The sequence below is a fragment of the Epinephelus lanceolatus genome, chromosome 13, assembly GCF_041903045.1.
Source record: "Epinephelus lanceolatus isolate andai-2023 chromosome 13, ASM4190304v1, whole genome shotgun sequence".
NCBI classification, from domain to species: Eukaryota; Metazoa; Chordata; class Actinopteri; order Perciformes; family Serranidae; genus Epinephelus; species Epinephelus lanceolatus.
This window is the reverse complement of record NC_135746.1, coordinates 35,354,599-35,369,054: the sequence shown is the minus strand read 5'-3', so window position 1 is coordinate 35,369,054 and position 14,456 is coordinate 35,354,599. Positions and strand designations below refer to the sequence as shown.

Here is a 14,456-nt window from a genome sequence, read left to right as displayed (position 1 = left end):
GGAGCCATTTTAGCTACAAACTGGTGCTATTACAGATGTATAAGACCTGATAAAAACACTAATCTAAAGAGAGAGCTTCCTCCTCTTTCAGCTGTCGTAGCACCACAAGAATTCCAGGTAAAGTGTTTTTATACACAATGCTTATAACTGAAGTATAGTTTACAAGGGTATGTTGCAGGTATAGACTGTATGAAATAATGGACGTAGCCACCATGATATCACCCATTGGTTTTTGGAATCTTGTTTTGAAGCTTTGCCCTTTGGCCATCGCCATCTTAGATTTTTAGGGAGCCAGGAGTGACAATATTAGGACAAGACGGTGGTGATAACACTTGCTACTAGCTTAGTTAGCATGGTGCGTTTACAGCTATGGTTCTGTGATAATAGTAATGCTAATGCTAATTTTCTTGAGCAAAAAACAGGCTTAAAAACAAAATGTGCTTACTGGAAAAACTGAGCATTCGACTCTGTAGAGAGTCTTTTAGTACATCCAAACACTGAGCAAGACTTTTTAGGCCACCTTAAACGTTACAATTAACTTTCATGACCTAAAAACACACTGTAAATGTGGATTCCCACCGAAAGTTTCATGAGCGTCATAAGCAGCCGGCAGCCATTCATTTTCAGTGCACACTGGCGACAAAGGGCGTCAGGGGCATCGGCTGCAGCGAGCCACGCAATTCCAGTGACCAGAGCGTCAAGTAGAAGTTGAGAGAAGCTGAACTTTATGCAGATGAGCAGCACCGCCGCCAAAGCAGCAGCCAAGTGCAGACCGGGTTTGCATGACTCTGTGGATCCAGACAGACCGACGGCTCCGGGTCCTGCATTTCCTCAGCAAATACGGCAATGCAATACAAAGGAGGCTTCCGAAAGTGCGATCCATGGTGAAAGAGGAAACCAAAGATGTGCATGCTATACATATAGGCTACGCTTATTTCCCTCCAGATAAGCTCCCGCTAATAAAAGACTCATAAAGGCTATACGACTGTGTTTTTTGGCGTTCATTTAATCGTGTAATGAAAGTCATGAAGAATACATAGTGAAGACATAAATGATAATATATTTGTTCATCCTTGTAAAGTGCATAGCCAGTCAGCCTTGATGGACACATCTGCAGCGCCCGGCCCCGCCCCTTTGGCCGCTGCAAGCACCTGCTAGAGCTGGCAGTGTGAGCGATGTCAGAGCGACCAGAGCGCCCACAGGCGACCATGAAGCTTTTGGTGGGAATCCCCAGTAACAGTGACAGGTACGGTGAAGAGGTAAAACAAACAATGTCCGAACTCATTCTAATGAGTCTCCACCTATTTTTCTTAATCCTTCCAACTAAAGCCAGAACATAATGGTGTATTGCCCAGGCATGTGTGGATATGACTTCATAATGGTGTAATGATGGTATGGACATGCACAGTCATGGTCTAACTTGTCCCTCCAAAATGTTCAGGCCTAAACCTACACTTTCTACTTTTTAAAAAAATACACAATCAAGGTATTCCTAATAATGTTACCATATCAGATGTGACACATATTCAATACATGACTAGATATGTAGATGAGAGCATTAGTATGTATTTATTAGGTATGTGGATACGTACATGTTGATTAATACATTCCATCATACTTTCAATCAGCCAAGGGTTGTTTTACACAACAACGGCTACATCTATATTTTGTGAATCAGGGGCTACGCCACGGATGCATCACCTAACGTTGTTGCCGACAGCACCCACCTGTCACCCAAAGTGGCCACGCCCTTACATATGCACACGTCTAGGCCTTAGTAACATTTAAGTGGAAGAGTTGTAATAAAATTCATCCCCCGCCGTACAGTTGTCATGCATGGGGAAATTAGCTATAGAGACCAAAAGCGTTTTTTTGTACCAGGCTGTAAATGTGTTTATTTCTGTTGGGCATTTTAATGTGGAGGTCTATGGGGATTTACTCACTTTTGAAGCCAGCCTCAAGTGGTCATAAGCAGAACTGCAGTTTTTGGTACTTCATGTTGGCTTTGTTTTTAGTCTCAAAGGCTGTTGCTTGGTTTCAGGCCTTGAAGCTGCCTTCATTCATTATCTTTTGGTCACTTGGGGACAGCAGAGCAAACTGTAAACACATCATTTACATATTATCACCATATAAAGCTATCTCAGCATGTCAGCAAACAGTCACATCAAGCAGACAGAGCAACATTAGCATTTATTCTGAGTGTGTTTATGGCAGATGTAAGCCAGGACTAACATCTAGTGGAAAGTCTGAAACCAGAGCAGCACAGGCTGTTACTGCAGCAGACTAATGGCCATTGTTGTGGAATAGTTTCTTTCTCAAACTCAGCTTGTTTGTGTTTTAAATCCCTCTGCGGGCAGTAAGTAACTCCTTATCTCTTGTGCAAACACACTCCTCCACACCTGACTTGGGGCTTAGTTTGAGATGATACACTCCCAAAGAAAACACTTCTCCATCAGGATGTTTGTTCAAAAGCCGACCATATAGTCTGGCCTGCCGTGGGGTGCTATTGTCATGTCACGTCTCTAAACATAAATCCTGTCCAATACTGGCCAAACTGTGCTGACCCCAGATTGTAAAGGTTTGGTTTGGTTCTCACCTCCGTCTGTAGCTTTGAATCTACAATACATGTTAAAAAAACTGGTAATCCTGCAGTGATAAAGTGGCTATCGTATGTCCTCTGTCAGCGCAGCCAGTGAAAGCCCATTAAACTCATCATCCCAGCAGCAGTATTATCAAGCAGCATATTTATAGTAATATCCAACAGCAGGAGCTGTCTCTAAAGAAATGGTGTGAGTATTAAAATCTTTTCTGACAGCTCATCAACAACAACCAGAAGTACTGACTGAAGTTAAAACACTTACATGTTTGACTTGGCTCTAATGTGTATTATTTTTTGAATTTTTTGTATTTTGTCATGATTGTATCAATGCATCTATATACTTTTACGTTCATATACAGAGATTTCCAGAACCAAAGTGTGTGACTCAGCTTGTTGCTGTGAATGTTTTCTAGGCTTTATTTGTACAGTAAAGATTTGTTAGCAGAGTTTATGGGATGCTCTTCTTTTAGGTTACACAAGCAATAGGTTGTGGGAAGAAGCTCAAATTAAGTATTAGAAATTGCCAGCAGGAAGTACGTCTTATTAGCTAATGTGTTTAATTTAAAATGTTGTTAGATGAGACTATAAAATAAGGTTGGGTTTTCCTGGATGACAACATTACTACATGTCACATAGCAATGTCTTGAAATTATTGATTTTATGAAAATAGATGGCAGTAACGTGGATGCAAAAATAAATCTAACCTGTTGTAGTTGCTTTATAAATAATTTCCCTCTACAATTTCCAACATTTGCTTGTTGGTCTACTGCTGTTCTTCCCAAAATGGGGGACATGACCAGAGGGAGTTTAAGGGAAAAATTAAGTGGACTTTTTAAATTGTTCAACACAGCTGAAACGGAAAACATCACTACAACACTTCATGAGACTGAGTTTATCTGGCGCCCAGTAATTTAAGAATTCCTTCGAAAAATGACCATCTGTACATCATGTTGGATTTGTGAAGAAAAAATAGTTTTATATGTGTCTCCAAAGTGAACGAAGAATCCAAAAACTGAGAAAATTCTTGATGGGTTGAAGTAAATGGGGGCCATGTTTAACAATAGCAAAACAAAATCAAAAGATCCGTAGACAAACTCTCACACAACTCATGTAGTATTGCTGTTTGTTCTTGCATGCCTCCATAGTGAATGAAGAATCCAAAAAAATTCTTGATGAGTGAAGTCATAGGGGTCCTCCTAACTATGTCAGAATATCCATTAACATATTCTCACACAATTAATGCAGTATAATCTAAGTCTCATTTGTCCAGTCATATGCTCAGTACTTCCCAAACAGATGCATTTTCACTAAAACCTTACTTTTTAAAACTAAACTGAATTGCTCTTTTTTTTTTTTATGAAAATGCGTGTTTAGGATAAAAGAGATGTGGATTATACTGCACAAGTTGAATAAGAGTTTATAAACAGATGTTTTGATGTGGTTTTGCTGGTGTCCAACTTGGTCCCCAATCAATCAGTCAGTCAATATGTTCACTGTTTTATGTGGAGACATTCAGGAAATACAAAGTTTTCTTCACCAGTTCAAGGTAACACAACATGACTGATTTACAAATGGTCATTTTGTAAGTGAGGTATTCCTTTAAGCAATAATGTAATAAAATGTCTTGACTGGTAATGTTTTAACAATACTGATAATGTTAACCCTTTCAGGTGGATCTCTTTAAATAAAATCTATAAGGAAATCATTTTGACAGATGTAAAAATGTAAATTTATTTTTTATTCTTAAAAAAAGTTTGCTTTCTTTCTCTGAAGTGTAAAGTGTGCATGACACTATTAGTAACATGTTGGCCTACCGAAAACAATAACATTTGACACTAGTGTCATGTTTAGAAATATAATATCTCTATGTAAAATTTGAAATTTCTAATTTCTTAAATAAATAGCTTAAGAGCCCTACAATAATACACAGAAGAAAAAAGGGTTAAGATAGGATCAGTGTCTCTTCCTCAAACACACATTGACCCAAAACCTCATTTGTGACTTTTTTTGTTTGTTTGTTTTTTTTTTGTTTTTGTTTTTTTTACCATCCCCCAAGCTAAATATTTTTCCTTGAGCCTCCTTAAGTGACTGGTGGAAAATACATGACCCTCCCTCCACCATAAATTAGTTATTGGAATTTTAAAACTTAGCCTTCGATGTTTGAAAGTTAAAAGGTGAAGATGAAATCCTGGACTTAAAAAAAAACCTTGGTTTTTCACTTCTGTCATTCATGCTGGTTAGTGTGTGCAAATGGTTTATTTTTGGCCATGAAAACACCACTATTCTAAGCTCAGATTTGGTTATGTTCTTTTTCTGACAGAAGCGTTTATCGCACATGATGTGTCCAAGGGCCGTTGCATTTGAAAGTGTAACAATAATTTCTGTTTTTACACTTACTGGCTGTGATGAATGGAATGGTTATGGCGGTTCTGCAGTAAAATGAATACAAAATACAGCCATTTAAATTTGTATGCTCCGACCTTGAGCCAAAACAGTCCCTCTCCAGTGCTTAAAAAAATTCTTCATGCCTCTGACATGCCTCCCCCTTTTTGCACCACCCACCCCCCACGTAAGTAAGGAACAGTCCCTAACTTTGATATTCACCTCAGAATACGATGTCATTTTGCTTTACATCGTGGTTTACAGCAAGGTTGTTGAATGTGGTGTGCCATGGCACTGGAAGTGATGTCATAGCCATAAAACCTATATGTTATTCATCACTTACTTGATTTGTGGTGATGGAAGTGTATACACGTAAAGATAAAAATGTTGAAGCTTAACTGTCCCACTTTACCAGTAGTCACCATACAACAGATGTCAAGTACACTGTTATCAGGCAAAGATGTATTAAACTAAAATCCCTATCAACAGGGAATGATCCCATCTATACCCAAACTGACTGGTCAATGTGCAAAGGATTAGAGTAGATCTTAGTTTAGACACCATCAGAAGATGGCAAACATAACATAACACAAGCGAGTAATGAAGGCAAATTCAATCTCCATAAAAAGGTTCTTTTTTCATCTGAGTCAAAAGTGTCTCCTTTGACTCATCTAAAATGTAATAAATGCCCAATAATGTACAGTAATAAGATATAACATTGAAAGTAAAAGTAAAATGTTATTATTATGAGATGTATTATTATACATTATAACTCAATGTTGATTTCCAAATACTCAGAATCTTATCATTATAGTGACAATAATGCAGACATAGTATATTGATAACCCTATTCCATTCTATCTCACCATACCATGTCAACATGTAATGTGATGATGTTGCTGAGTTTCATTATTTCCGTGTGAGTGATGGTCAGTGCACGACTCCATCCAGCCAAACAGCAGCAGCTGTAGGTTATGATCTGTGGGAAGCTGGCAGAGGGCAGCATGTGCTGTCAACACTGACTGAGCGGCCTGCAGACATCGGACAGCAACTGCTTCTTCTATTAGCAGAGGTTCTGAGTGCGCAAATGCTTTACCACCACACCACCGTTCTCCCTCTGCGGTCACACTAGGTCACTGCTGCTGTATTGAACTTGTGGCAGGCAGGATTCAAAGATCACAAGTACAGACGTTATTTATAGCACAAACATAAAATGATATGGTTTGACTGATATGAAGATTCCAAGTCTTGTGCTGATAGTGGCTTTGTACTGAGGCTGCTGATAGATAATGTGCCAGTGTTTATGAGTTGTGTCATTAATTTTTCACAGAGAATTTAAAAGAAAATGTAATTCTGATGAAGGTAAAAACCATTTGAAACAGCATTTAAGATGACGATATGACATAAAGACCCCGACTAGACAAATAAAGTATGTTTAGTGGTTGTTTAAGCCAAGATGACCTGTCCTATTTACTGAGTCATGGGAGGATTGTGAGATACTCCATATTGCTACTACGTTAAAAATAGATTGGCACAATAGGTGTGACTATATTTGTGTTTTTAAGTAGCTGACAACATGAAAACCTCTCAAATGTAGGTCATAATTCAGTCAATAAATAACCTTGTATGGCATCACATATCATAAAGCATACTGTAATATCAACAGCGATAATAACTAAAATGGAAATAGATCAACAAGATTTCATTCACACTGTTGAGATGTTACGTAGCCCTTATTATAGGCCTCAAACTCTTCACAGCAGGAGACGCACAGGTAATGAATAACATTAATGATGGCTCAGTTATATTAATCATTTCCAGTCAGTCATTGCAGTGAGCAGCATACACAATACCAAGCGCATAAAGCTGGTTCATCTAAATGGAACACAGCCCTGCAATGATGTGAAAATGCCTGTTATGGAAAAGACCTGTGGCTCCATGTTGGTGGTTGCAGACTCATTGTATACTGTCTGACAGCTCTAAGAGACAGTAGTATACAGCAGAGGTGGAACCAAGTCACTGTTTTTCAAGCCAAAAGTAAGTCTCAAGTCTTTACACTCAAATCCAAAGTCAAGACTGTCATTTCGCAAGTCAAGTCCCAAGGCCCAAACTTTGAGTTTCAAGTCCTAAACAAGTCATACTGTCATTTTAATAACAGAGTAATAGAATATCAAATTTACAAAAATCATAAATTCTTTTAAAAAATATGTACCTCTATGCAGAGGTGTATGCTCAGTGGCAGCCGGACTGTCACTATCATACTATCATATGTCTATCTATCTATCTATCTATCTATCTATCGATCTATCTATCGATCTATCTATCTTGAATTTGTCTTGTCTCAGTCTGTAATTTTCAGCATTCTGCAATTAGTGTTTTTGTTGACCACTGTGTTTACAAAAGGTGGAGAAAAAGGGATCCTAAGACTGCAGGACAGGTTTGGAACAACTAAGTGAAGTGCAAGGCCAGCAGCAAAAGGGGCAAATAGTCTGCTGCATGAGCTCCAGGCGCCTTGAAAGCTCCAACCACTCCCACACCATATGTGTGTATATGTGTGTATCTTTGCCATCATTATTTCACCCTAGTGCTCCTTAATGTAACGTTAGTTCTTCATGGTTCTCTCCCGTAGCTTGATTGGATGCCATCAAATTAGTTTAAACAAAGTTAGGTTCAGTCAGGACCACTTTAGTCAAAGAAAACTTTATTTCCATTTGCAGTATGATATTTTGCAGTATGGCTCTGTTCTGGGGCCTCTCTGCCTTTCCTAGGCCTACGCAGAAAACCTCTTCCATACGCCTGCGTGGAAAACCCAAGGTAACAGAGCGAACTTCAGTGACAAATGAAATGACCTTTACAAGTCAGACACAACATGAAAAGGAGGAGCTGTGGTGGAGGAAGGCTGCAAAGTGGCCTGCAGAGGAAGCAGCAACAGTAGGCAGGCCAGAGCAGTTTCAATAGGGCGCCCTGAATGAGATTCACCAATTGGTTGCGCAGAACGGAATCAGGTGATCTATCAGCTGACTCCCTTTCATCAATCGGCTAATCCATCAGTTGATTGGGCTGTTTGAGAGCCTGACATCTGTCCTACCTGAACTAACACTATGCTCAATTTTTAACTTGCTTGGACTAGCATTAATGTTAGTTGTTTAAGGAAATGAGCTGATTCGTGGCTCACTTTTTTTGGGTTTGAGGAAAGGTATCAAGTACTTTTAAGTCAAAAGGCTCAAGTTCAAGTGAAATCACAAGTCACTGGTGTTAAACGCCAAGTCGAGTTGCAAGTCTTTTTGATTTTGTGAAGTCGAGTCTAGAGTCATTAAATTTGTGACTTGGACTCCAGTCCAAGACATGTAACTAAGGTCCACACCTCTGCTATATTCAGCAAGTTAGGATTGTGTGCAGCAAAATTTTGTTCTAAGAAGTGCCCCTGAAACATCAGTTACACCAACACTGAAACCCAGACGTGTGTACAAGATCAGCAGCTCTTTAAGCCATTATGACATAATAATTTAACAAGAACAAACTACAAACAGTAATCAAATGTGTAAAAAAAAAAACCTCAATTTCCATTCATACTATTTCATGTTGCTATGACCAGGGAAGAACCTCCTCAAAGTAGATGCCCCATTATCTTAGCAAATAGACACTTCACCCCATACACAACGTTCAGCTCATTACAGTTCACAAACCACATTATACTTCCAGCAACAATAACAACAGCTGAAGGAAAATGGATACATATGTTTATAAAAAATCAGCTGTGTCCTGAGGCGGCCTGCTGCTGTCTCTCATTAAAGTGCAGCTTTGCATGTAAACAGGAGATGGCGCTCTAACGTCAAGTAAAAATCAAAACACACACTGCAGCTCATACAGCTGTTTATCCCTTCATTAGTCAGAAATATAGCAGCTCATTTACCAACTGTTACAAAAAACTATCCTACATTTAGACCTTTTAGAAATTAAACTGTCAAAATATCACAACAGAACTAGATTGTTGGTAGTTTCTATGTTACCATATTTATAATAAGACCTTGACATACTTTGTGTTTTTTGCCTCTAAGTTATTTTGCCCAGCTAATAAAGATCTATTAATTTTGATGTAATATGTGTATAAAATCATCCTGAACTTTGTCACAGATTTACTAGACATCCTAATCAAAGAAATCTGTTTATACACATCCACACTTAGCACTTCCATCCATGTCCCACCCACCTTCACCCCTCTCTGTCTTCTGATTGGACAGGTGTCCTGCCAGTCAATGGACCGGGCCCGTTATGTTATCTTCACTTGCTTCTGAAAAGCTCCGGATTCTGAGTTGTCAGGACAATCAAGTGTGGCAATAAAAGCAACATATTCCCAAACAAAAGTAACAAAGTTCATCTGTAATAGCGGCAGTTGTTTGATTTTTGAAAACACACACAAAAGGAGATATTTAAGAAGACTAATTTGTGTCGCATGGACTATTATTAATGTGGGCTGTTGGGTTATCAACTATAATTTATCATGACTTTTGCCGACTTTGTAATTCGAACATCACATTTAACAGCTCTGTTAAAAACAATACGGGCCCCACTTGTTCTGTTTGCTCAGATACACCCTCTACGTAACCCACAACCTTTTGTTTGCCCGTGTAAATTGTGTGCCCCTGCCTCTCGCTGACATTACCGACAGCTCGTGAAGGCAGCAGTAGTTTCATTGTGGCCCTGCAGAGCTAACGCCATCACACGCAGCGGCTACGACGAGCAGCACGGCGACATCAGGGCCACCACAGCAGCGCAGTCTTTACCACTGTCAAACCGTTTCATCATAACGGGGATGGAATACACAGCTGCGGATTATTAGACGCGTTTAAACAGGTGAGACACACTGTTTATCATTTTACCCATCATTCAGCTCGCTTGTGTGTCCAAAGCGGAATGACTTACTTTGATTTTTCCAGGTATTTTTTTTTTTATTATTGACGTTTCTTGGACGTAAAGGTGCTTAGCCTGTTAGCTAGCTAAACCTTTCTCTACCTCCTCTATGTGGAGAAAAAGGCTGTCTGGGTGACGCGTCGGCTGTTTTGAATGCGATACCCGGTGTGTATTCAGTGAAATATACCCACTGGCACATATTTAGCCTGTGTGAGTGGAGTGAAGAACCAGCACACGGAGCTAATTACCGTTAGACAAGTAGGTTATCCGCGGTCAATGGCAAAGCTGAAGGAATACGCTGTTTGTTATCACACAGGAGGCGTTTAGCTCCTGAAAGCATCTTGACGCAACCTCTGCTCGGTTGTTTACCATGCCCCCTCCCATCATCACTTTCTCCCATCATCATCATCATCATCATCAACATCATCATCATTAGCATCTCCAATTGATGCCTAGTTGAGTCAGATGAAGGACGTAACCTCACATGACTGACAGGGGCTCTCTTATCTGGGATGCATTTAGGCTCCTGTGCATGCAGTGGGGAAACCATAGTACCATAGTAAACCATAGTCAGTTAAGTATGAGGAGCAGGTTGCATTCCTCTACACAAGACTGTGTGATGCAGGTGAAGTGTGCTGTATCACTTTAAGATTATCTGCTCAAGCTGTTGTATTTTCCCTGATGTTTGGATGTGATTTCTGGAGGCTGACATGGTTATCTAACATGGAAAATGTTGGGTTGATTGGACCATATAGAGTCACGTTACAAAAGCTTCCTGTGTCATGTCAAAAGACTGAAATCTCAGCGCTACCTTGGCAACGAAAACTCACAGTTTTCACCATTAAGCATCATCAAGGTCTTAAGGTTTTAGACACAAACCCGAGGTGGATCTGGTCAGGTTGTTAGGAGGAGTTCTGTAGATGTCTTGAGGCTGGGACTGGGAATGTGTGGAGTCTAGTGACAGTAGTTTATTTTTCATGTTGAAACATCGAAACACGCTGCGCCACCACAGCAAAGCCACTCAGCGAAAAGTCACAATCTCCACTCTAAGGCATCGTCAAGATCTTAGAGCTTTTTTGCCCAAATTTGAGGTTGTTCTGGCCAACTAGCGAGGAGAAGTACATCAAAGTATGAAAAATCACATTTCCTGTTGCCAGTAGGTGGCGCTCTGACTGTAAATCAATAGTGGCATGTACAGTAAATGCATTCAGGCTTGGAACAAGTTAAAAACCACTTTCTCCTTGAGATTTAATCTGATCTACTTCACATTTAGTCTGTTATCTAAAGACCTTCGAGATAAAAAGTTCTTTAAAGCTTTAGTTTTTGTTGAGCGGTGTGGCCGTGGCGTAAACTTTCTCTGTCTTGCCACGAAACAGGAAGTTTACAACCGACTCTTGTATCCACTTTGTACTCTTCTAAAGCAGTCAGATATATTGCACTGTGCAGAGGATATGAATGCCTTCCTGTGATGACCACCCTCTTCCTCCTCATGTTAAGGGAAGTTTGTCCCTCCTTTCCTTTGTTAATTGGGGTTAATTGCACTCGTCACCTCTGTCACCCTTTAAAACAATGACGGGCGTCCCTTCATCCATTGCCTCGGCCCATAAAACCTGGCCAAGTCTGAACCGCAGCCATTTGTTCCGCGCATTGTGCCTGCAAAATTAGAGTAATTGATTATATTGTCGGCCGCTGCCATTAGGGGCCCTGCAGTTTCTTTCTTACATCAGCATTCCTCCACCTTACGAGGTGTTTGTTAATGAAGCAGCCTCTATTTACAACATGCGACAGACAGCTAGACATGGCACTCTTAGGTGGCTCGTAAGGAAAAACTGCAAAAACTGGAAGTGATGCGATGAAGTGAGGAGTTGTAATTTCCTCTGCGTTCTTTTGCTGTAGTAGTACTATCATCCCTATTTTCTTGGGTTCTGAGCAGTGCCAGCAGTCAGGAGACAGCTCGCTTACTCCACTAAGTGTAAGATTTCTGCACCAAGAAGACAAAGCTGCTTGTTTTACAGCCATGTGATGTTGTGGCCTGCTGGGTCCAGGTGCTGCAGGTGCAGTATGTGGAAGCAGTATGTTGTAAGGCTTTAAGGATGGATCTGTCCTCAGGCTGCCAGGTTAATCTCTGTCGAGAGGTAGTAGTCTTGGAAACCGAGCACAGGAACCAGTGTGCTTTATGGAAATTTTTTTTTCTGTAGAAGTGCGAGTGCACATCATGTTCTCAAGGTCTGAAGATCTGGGTTTGGCTAATCCTAATGATTTGATGTCTGTTGGAAGTCAGCATTCATCATACCAAAGTGGAAAATTACAGATGGCAAATAAAAAATCTTTACATCCATGATTGTGTTAAATTCGCTTCTGTGTTGCAGATATCCCATCTGTCTGACGCGTGGCTTATTGCAGACAAAAAACTCTTGTCTGGATCAGTTATGAGTTAAGGGCTGCTTCTTTTTATTCCCACTGCTGTACAATAAGATGAAGCATGCTTGGCATCACTGATGAAAGTCCCCTGAGTTTAGCATGTAGGCCCCGTTTGACAGACAGCTTTAAACAGCCTCTCATCCTCTTACACTGTGGTGAAATGCTGCCAAAGGACTGTGTTCCTAATCACAGTTCACCCCGTCACTGACTGACACGTGGATCCTTTTGTGTTAAAAGGAGCGACCTAATGGGGCTGGTTACCACACAGAGGTGAGGAAGTTAGGACAGCAGAGCACAGGAAATCTAATGCAGTAGTAGATGTGTAAACTTGGGAAACTTTAGTCTGAAATCTTTTTTATTGATGTCATGGACTTTTGGTTGTGGTTTCATTTCTGGATTACTTCATTATGCTAGAATAATCAGGACAAGCAGGAGGCTCCCCATTAGACCCTCATTCATAAAACTCTCCATGCAATGTGAAATACTATCTGGCCTCAAGTTTGCCATGTGGTAATGTGGACACAAACTAGTGTAGGAGTAAACAACATGTATAAACATAACTGGAAGAATAATCTTGTAACTAGATTTGGACACAACGACCCTTTATTTCATTATAGTATGTCAGGATTGTGAAATAGAGCAGGACTCACCTTAAAGACTAAGTCTGGTATTTTCCAACCTGGGCACCATTTCCCCATATTTTTGTGTCTAAGTTACTAATGGGAACAACATTTTTTGAAATTGATCCAGTATTGAGCAACATTACTACAGCTGGTCACTGTGCAATACGCTGCATTGTAACCACTCGGGGCATGTTAGCACCATCAGTGTATGTCCACTAAAAGTGTTTGTTTTTGTCGCCAACAGGCTCAGATTTTTTGAAGTTTCTAAAAAAATTATAGAAAGGATCCCTATGGAGATAGACCTTTTTTGTTAAAGAGTAAGATCCTTTCTTGTTTAACCCCAAACAGCCCCGAAATCCGCCAAACACACAAGACTCCATTCACGCAAACAGTCATTTTAACATCATAAAACATATATCATTCAAAGTCCACAGCGGTAAAATGTCCCAACAGTAACCAACTCTGGTTTGTTTGAAATATATAATTAATTCATCCAGTTATGTGAAAATATGCTGGCTCTATACACACTAAAATTACTGTTTATTGAAATGGAGTCTGGTGGGTTTGGTGATGAGGCTTTTTGGGCGGTGTCTGCCTAAAGGAGAAGGATCTTTCTCTTCAATAAAAAAAAAAAGGTCTATCTCTGTAGGGATCCTTCCCTTAATAGCCACACACTTTATAACTATCTGAGCCTGTCAGTGGTAAAAACAAGCATTTTAGTGGACTTATATTGACAGTGCAAACTTGTCCTGAGTGGTTCTATTGCAGCCTGTTTGGGCGCTGAGGACTGCAGCATTCTTTTTTAATAATGGACCAGTTTCAAAAAGATGTTGTTTCATTTAGACACAAAAATGTTGGATGATAGGGTCCAAGTAGGAAAATATCCAAATTACTCTTTAAGATGTTGTCCTGGGTCCTGGGTCAGCTGATACTGTAGTTTGATGGTGCATGTTCTCAAACAAAATTTTAATTAAATGAGCACTAACTAGCTGACCCAAACTGAAGTGTGGTTGGAGTTCTCAGGCCTCCTGGGGTCTCATTTGTAAACACTGCGTAAGCACAAAAACTGAAAGAGGCGCACGCCTGTGATCTATAAAAACAGACTTGATGGGAGAAATTTGCTTACGTGTGTTTTGGAGACAGGAAACTGGTGACGCAGATGATGAGGTGGAAGCTTGAATGTAGAAATTGTTGAATATTTTTTGGGGCATGCCATTTTGGGCTTTAGTATGGAACCTATATGTATTGCTTTATAAATGAGACCCCTGGAGCTCTGGGGCTCTGCCCAGATGCCCCCTTTTGCTGCTGGTTTTGTACTTAACTCAAGTGTTCCCAACCTGTCTCGCACTTCTCACTTCTCCACCTGCTCCAATTTGGTTTATTCTCTCCCCAGCACTATGTGATGCTCTTCAAGCCTTTATAAGATGATGATACAAAATCTTTCACTTTCTTTAGTTGGATGTTGAAGAAGAGAGCACAGAGACCCTCCAGGCAGAAGGACATATACGTACTGTGCTGTT

At 40.2% G+C, this 14,456-nt stretch overlaps 1 protein-coding gene across 4 annotated transcripts in view; it reads left to right on the top strand.

Moving 5' to 3' along the window:
- The first annotated feature begins 9,666 nt into the window (after positions 1–9,666).
- fynb (FYN proto-oncogene, Src family tyrosine kinase b) overlaps positions 9,667–14,456 on the top strand; it is a 112,196-nt gene continuing 107,406 nt past the window's right edge. For 3 of the 4 annotated variants that reach the window (XM_033648379.2, XM_033648376.2, XM_033648377.2), the window contains exon 1: positions 9,668–9,835. The gene's annotated coding sequence lies outside the window, so the exon portion shown is untranslated. Of the gene's footprint in view, positions 9,836–14,456 lie in introns of all 4 variants that reach the window. The other variant, XM_033648381.2, reaches the window with a different exon arrangement.